The sequence below is a fragment of the Arachis ipaensis genome, chromosome B2, assembly GCF_059453495.1.
Source record: "Arachis ipaensis isolate K30076 ecotype BB chromosome B2, ASM5945349v1, whole genome shotgun sequence".
In the NCBI taxonomy this organism is placed as follows: domain Eukaryota; kingdom Viridiplantae; phylum Streptophyta; class Magnoliopsida; order Fabales; family Fabaceae; genus Arachis; species Arachis ipaensis.
This window is the reverse complement of record NC_142437.1, coordinates 58,600,605-58,607,890: the sequence shown is the minus strand read 5'-3', so window position 1 is coordinate 58,607,890 and position 7,286 is coordinate 58,600,605. Positions and strand designations below refer to the sequence as shown.

The window sequence follows — 7,286 nt, the reverse complement described above, 5'->3', positions numbered from 1 at the left end:
AGTTCTTAACTGAATTCTTGCAGATATGTGATACTGTTAAGACTAATGGAGTAGATCCTGAAGTCTACAGGCTCATGCTTTTCCCTTTTGCTGTAAGAGACAGAGCTAGATTATGGTTGGATTCTCAACCCAAAGACAGCCTGAACTCTTGGGATAAGCTGGTCACGGCTTTCTTAGCCGAGTACTTTCCTCCTCAAAAGCTGAGCAAGCTTAGAGCTGATGTTCAAACCTTCAGACAGAAAGAAGGTGAGTCCCTCTATGAAGCTTGGGAAAGATACAAACAGTTGACCAAAAAGTGTCCTTCTGACATGCTTTCAGAATGGACCATCCTGGATATATTCTATGATGGTTTATCTGAGCTATCAAAAATGTCACTGGACACTTCTGCAGGTGGATCCATTCACCTAAAGAAAACGCCTGCAGAAGCTCAAAAACTCATTGACATGGTTGCTAATAACCAGTTCATGTACACTTCTGAAAGGAATCCTGTAAGTAATGGGACGCCTATGAAGAAGGGAGTTCTTGAGGTTGATACTCTGAATGCCATATTGGCTCAGAATAAAATATTGACTCAGCAAGTCAATATGATTTCTCAGATTCTGCATGGAATGCAAGCTGCATCCAACAGTACTCAAGAGGCATCTTCTGAAGAAGAAGCCTATGATCCTGAGAACCCTGCAATAGCAGAGGTAAATTACTTAGGTGAACCTTATGGAAACACCTATAACTCAACATGGAGAAATCATCCAAATTTCTCATGGAAGGATCAAAAGCCTCAACAAGGCTTTAACAATGGTGGAAGAAACAGGTTTAGCAATAGCAAGCCTTTTCCATCATCAACTCAGCAACAGACAGAGAACTCTGAGCGAAATGCTTCTAATTTAACAAATCTAGTCTCTGATCTATCTAAGGCCACCGTAAGTTTCATGAATGAAACAAGGTCTTCCATTAGAAATCTGGAAGCACAAGTGGGCCAGCTGAGTAAAAGGATCACTGAAATCCCTCCTAGTACTCTCCCAAGCAATACAGAAGAGAACCCAAAAGGAGAGTGCAAGGCCATTGACATAAGCGCCATGGCCGAACCTGTAAGGAGAGGAGAGGACGTGAATCCCAAGGAGGAAGACCTCCTGGGACGTCCAGTGGTCAATAAGGAGCTTTCCTCTGAGGAACCAAAAGACTCTGAGGCTCATCTAGAGACCATAGAGATTCCATTGAACCTCCTTATGCCCTTCATGAGCTCTGATGAGTATTCCTCTTCTGAAGAGAATGAGGATGTTACTGAAGAGCAAACTGCCAAGTTTCTTGGTGCAATCATGAAGCTGAATGCCAAACTATTTGGCATTGATGCTTGGGAAGTTGAACCTCCCTTGTTCATCAATGAACTAAGTGATCTGGACCAACTGACATTGCCTCAGAAGAGACAGGATCCTGGAAAGTTCATATTACCTTGTACCATAGGCACCATGATCTTTAAAGCTCTGTGTGACCTTGGTTCAGGTATAAACCTCATGCCCCTCTCTGTAATAGAGAAACTGGGAATCTATGGGGTGCAAGCTGCTAAAATCTCACTAGAGATGGCAGACAGCTCAAGAAAACAGGCTTATGGACAAGTAGAAAATGTATTAGTAAAGGTTGAGGGCCTTTACATACCTACTGATTTCATAGTCCTGGATACTGGAAAGGAAGAGGATGAATCCATCATCCTAGGAAGACCTTTCCTGGCCACAGCAAGAGCTGTGATTGATGTTGACAGAGGTGAAATAGTCCTTCAATGGAATGAGAACTCCCTTGTATTCAAAACTCAAGGATCTCCCTCTGCAACCATGGAGAGGAAGCAAGAAAAGCTTCTCTCCAAGCAGAGTCAACCAGAGCCCCCACAGTCAAACTCTAAGTTTGGTGTTGGGAGGCCACAACCAAACTCTAAGTTTGGTGTTGAACTCCCATATCCAAACTCTAAGTTTGGTGTTGGAGAGTCTCAACAAAGCTCTGCACATCTGTGAGGCTCCATGAGAGCCCACTGTCAAGCTATTGACATTAAAGAAGCGCTTGTTGGGAGGTAACCCAATGTTTATCTAATTCTTATTTTTATTGTTTTTCATGTTTTCTTAGGTTCATGATCATGTGGAGTCACAAAATAAACAAAAAAATCAAAAACGGAATCAAAAACAGCAGAAGAAAAATCACACCCTGGAGGAGCATCTGTCTGGCATTCAAACGCCAGAACAGAGCATAGTTCTGGTGCTGAACGCCCAGAATGGGAGCATTCTGGCGCTGAACGCCCAAAATGGGCACCAACCTGGCGCTGAACGCCCAGAGTTGTGTGCAAGGGCATTTTGCATGCCTAAATTGGTGCAGGGATGTAAATGCCTTGACACCTCAGGATCTGTGGACCCCACAGGATCATCTCAGGATCTGTGGACCCCACAGGATCCCCACCTACCTCCACTCACCTCTTCTCACCACTCTCTTTCACACAACCCCATAAACACTCTTCCCAAAAACCCTTCACCAATCACCTCAATCTCTCTTCCCCACTAAACCTTCACCACTCACATCCATCCACTCTTCCCCATAAACCTACCTCATAAACTCCACCTACCTTCAAAATTCAAAACCAATTTCCCACCCAAATCCACCCATATGGCCGAACCAATACCCCCCCTCCCTTCCCTATATAAAGACCTCCATTCTTCACCAAATTCACACAACACACCCCTCTACACTCTCCTTGGCCGAAACCACCTCTCCCTCTCCCTCTCCATATTTCTTCTTCTTCTTCTTCTATTCTTTTGTTTATTGCTCGAGGGCGAGCAATATTCTAAGTTTGGTGTGGTAAAAGCATAGTTTTTTTTGTTTTTCCATTACCATTGATGGCACATAAGACCGGAGAATCCTCTAGAAGAGGGAAAGGGAAGACAAGAGCTTCCACATCCGAGTCATGGGAGATGGAAAGTTTCATCTCTAAAGTCCATCAAGACCACTTCTATGATGTTGTGGCCAAGAAGAAGGTGATCCCTGAGATCCCTTTTAAACTCAAAAGAAATGAGTATCCGGAGATCCGACATGAAATTCAAAGAAGAGGTTGGGAAGTTCTAACAAACCCCATCCAACAAGTTGGCATCTTAATGGTTCAAGAGTTCTATGCCAATGCATGGATCACCAAGAACCATGATCAAAGTAAGAACCCGGATCCAAAGAACTATGTTACAATGGTTCGGGGGAAATACTTGGATTTTAGTCCGGAAAATGTGAGGTTGGCGTTCAACTTGCCATACATGGAAGAGAACGCACGCCCCTACACAAGGAGAGTCAACTTTGATCAAAGGTTGGACCAAGTCCTTATGGACATATGTGTAGAAGCAGCTCAATGGAAGATTGACTCCAAAGGCAAGCCGGTTCAACTAAGAAGATTGGACCTCAAGCCTATAGCTAGAGGATGGTTGGAGTTTATTCAATGCTCAATCATTCCCACTAGCAACCGGTCTGAAGTTACTATAGACCGGGCCATCATGATCCATAGCATCATGATTGGAGAAGAGGTGGAAGTTCATGAGATTATACCTCAAGAACTCTACAAGGTGGCTGACAAGTCCTCCACCATGGCAAGGTTAGCCTTTCCTCACCTCATTTGCCACCTATGCAATTCAGCTGGGATTGACATAGAGGGAGATATCCTCATTAAAGAGGACAAGCCCATCACTAAGAAAAAGATGGAGCAAGCAAGAGAGCCCACTCATGGAGCTCAAGAGGCGCATGAAGCTCATGACCATGAGATTCCGGAAATGCCTCAAATGCACTTTCCTCCACAAAACTATTGGGAGCAAATCAACACCTCCCTAGGAGAATTGAGTTCCAATATGGGACAACTAAGGGTGGAACATCAAGAGCACTCCATCATGCTTCATGAAATAAGAGAAGATCAAAAAGCAATGAGGGAGGAGCAACAAAGACAAGGAAGAGACATAGAATAGCTCAAGGACATCATTGGTTCCTCAAGAAGGAAACGCCACCATCACTAAGGTGGATTCATTCCTTGTTCTTCTTTCTTCTGTTTTTCGTTTTCTATGTTATGTGCCTATCTATGTTTGTGTCTTCATCACATGATCATTAGTAGTAGTAATTATGTCTTAAAGTTATAAATGTCCTATGAATCCATCACCTCTCTTAAATAAAAAAAAATGTTTTAATCCAAAAGAACAAGAAGTACATGAGTTTCGAATTTATCCTTGAACTTAGTTTAATTATAATGATGTGGTGACAATGCTTCTTGTTTTCTGAATGTATGCTTGAACAGTGCATATGTCTTTTGAAGTTGTTGTTTAAGAATGTTAAATATGTTGGCTCTTGAAAGAATGATGACTAGGAGACATGTTATTTGATAATTTGAAAAATCATAAAAATGATTCTTGAAGCAAGAAAAAGCAGCAAAGAACAAAGCTTGCAGAAAAAAAAATTATAGGCGAAAAAAAAAATTTAATATAGAAAGAAAAAGAAAAAAAGCAAGCAGAAAAAGCCAAAAGCTCTTAAAACCAAGAGGCAAGAGCAAAAAGCCAATAACCCTTAAAACCAAAAGGCAAGGGCAAATAAAAAGGATCCCAAGGCTTTGAGCATCAGTGGATAGGAGGGCCTAAAGGAATAAAATCCTGGTCTAAGCGGCTAAACCAAGCTGTCCCTAACCATGTGCTTGTGGCGTGTAGGTGTCAAGTGAAAACTTGAGACTGAGCGGTTAAAGTCAAGGTCCAAAGCAAAAAAAAAAAAAAAGAGTGTGCTTAAGAACCCTGGACACCTCTAATTGGGGACTTTAGCAAAGCTGAGTCACAATCTGAAAAGGTTCACCCAATTATGTGTCTGTGGCATTTATGTATCCGGTGGTAATACTGGAAAACAAAGTGCTTAGGGCCACGGCCAAGACTCATAAAAAAAGCTGTGTTCAAGAATCATCATACTATACTAGGAGAGTCAATAACACTATTCAAAATCTGAAGTTCCTATAGATGCCAATCATTCTAAACTTCAATGGATAAAGTGAGATGCCAAAACTATTCAAGAGGCAAAAAGCTATAAGTCCCGCTCATATGATTAAAGCTCTGTTTCATTGATAGATTGGAATTTATAGTATATTCTCTTCTTTTTATCCTATTTGATTTTCAGTTGCTTGGGGACAAGCAACAATTTAAGTTTGGTGTTGTGATGAGCGGATAATTTATACGCTTTTTGACATTGTTTTTAGTATGTTTTTAGTAGGATCTAGTTACTTTTAGGGATGTTTTCATTAGTTTTTATGTTAAATTCACATTTCTGGACTTTACTATGAGTTTGTGTGTTTTTCTGTGATTTCAGGTATTTTCTGGCTGAAATTGAGGGACTTGAGCAGAAATCAGATTCAGAGGTTGAAAAAGGACTGCTGATGCTGTTGGATTCTGACCTCCCTGCACTCAAAGTGGATTTTCTGGAGCTACAGAACTTGAAATGGCGCGCTTCCAATTGCGTTGGAAAGTAGACATCCAGGGCTTTCCAGCAATATATAATAGTCCATACTTTGGCCAAGAATTGACGACGTAAACTGGCGTTCAACGCCAGCCTTCTGCCCAAATCTGGCGTCCAGCGCCAGAAAAGGATCCAAAACCAGAGTTGAACGCCCAAACTGGCACAGAAAGTGGCGTTCAACTCCACAAATGGCCTCTGCACGTGCTACACTCAGGCTCAGCCCAAACACACACCAAGTGGGCCCCGGAAGTGGATTTATGCATCAATTACTTACTCATGTAAACCCTGGTGACTAGTTTATTATAAATAGGACCTTTTACTATTGTATTAGGCATCTTTGGATTACCTTATGATCCTTTGATCACGTTTTAGGGGGCTGGCCATCTCGGCCATGCCTGGACCTTCACTTATGTATTTTCATACGGTAGAGTTTCTACACTTCATAGATTAAGGTGTGGAGCTCTGCTGTTCCTCAAAGATTAATGCAAAGTACTACTGTTTTCTATTCAATTCTTCTTATTTCGCTTCTAAGATATCCATTCGCCCCAAGAACGTGATGAAGGTGATGATTATGTGTGACGCTCATCATCCTTCTCCCTTATGAACGCGTGCCTGACAAACACTTCCGTTCTACATGAATTAAGCTAGAATGAGTATCTCTTAGATCTCCTAACCAGAATCTTCGTGGCGTAAGCTAGAATGATGGCGGCATTCAAGAGAATCCGGAAGGTCTAAACCTTGTCTGTGGTATTCCGAGTAGGATTCAATGATTGAATGACTGTGACGAGCTCCTAACTCGCGATTGCAGGGCGTTAGTGACAGACGCAAAAGGATAGTAAATCCTATTCCAGCATGATCGAGAACCGACAGATGAATAGCCGTGCCGTGACAGGGTGCGTGAGCATATTATTCACTGAGAGGATAAGATGAAGCCATTGGCAAGGGTGATGCCTCCAGACGATTAGCCGTGCCGTGACAGGGCATTGGATCATTTTCCGGAGAGATGACCGAAAGTAGCCATTGACAGTGGTGATGTATCACATAAAGCCAGCCATGGAAAGGAGTAAGACTGATTGGATGAAGATAGCAGGAAAGCAGAGGTTCAGAGGAACGAAAAGCATCTCCATTCTCTTATCTGAAATTCTCACCAATGAATTACATAAGTATCTCTATCCCTATTCTATTATATTAAATTCGAAAACACCATTATCACTTTATATCTGCCTGACTGAGATTTACATGGTGACCATAGCTTGCTTCATACCAACAATCTCCGTGGGATTCGACCCTTACTCACGTAAGGTATTACTTGGACGACCCAGTGCACTTGCTGGTTAGTTGTATCGAAGTTGTGACAATTATGAATTAAGATCAGAGCACCAAGCTTTGGAGCCATTATCAGGATTTGTTCGAGCCTGGAGATCACAATTTCGTGCACCAGTCCGCTACTTCCTATTCTTCTGTTGGCACTATTAATACATCTTTGCATCCTACAGGTGAGCCATACATGGCGGAGCCACGATGGATCACTTTGCATGAGCAAGGAGCTCCGGATATCATACTTCAACCATTGCAAGCAAGGTATCCTAACCTTGATCCAAACTTTGAGTTGAAGAGTAGCTTGATAAATCTACTTCCTAAGTATCATGGGTTGCCGGTGATGACAAGTCATCTTAGCCTAGTTTTACTAGCCTTTTTCTTTATTTTTATTTGGTTTTATGCACTTTCTTACATTCTAAGTAAGTAATTTGGAATGAAAATGCATGACTTCTTTGAATCAAACAACCACCATTTAATTG

General features: G+C 41.9%; 1 non-coding gene across 1 annotated transcript; it reads right to left on the bottom strand.

Annotated features, from left to right (window-relative positions):
* Positions 1-206: 206 nt before the first annotated feature.
* Positions 207-314, bottom strand: LOC148574013 (small nucleolar RNA R71). Its single transcript, XR_015906077.1, has one exon. It is a non-coding gene; the product is annotated as a small nucleolar RNA R71 (small nucleolar RNA).
* Between the last annotated feature and the right edge of the window lie 6,972 nt (positions 315-7,286).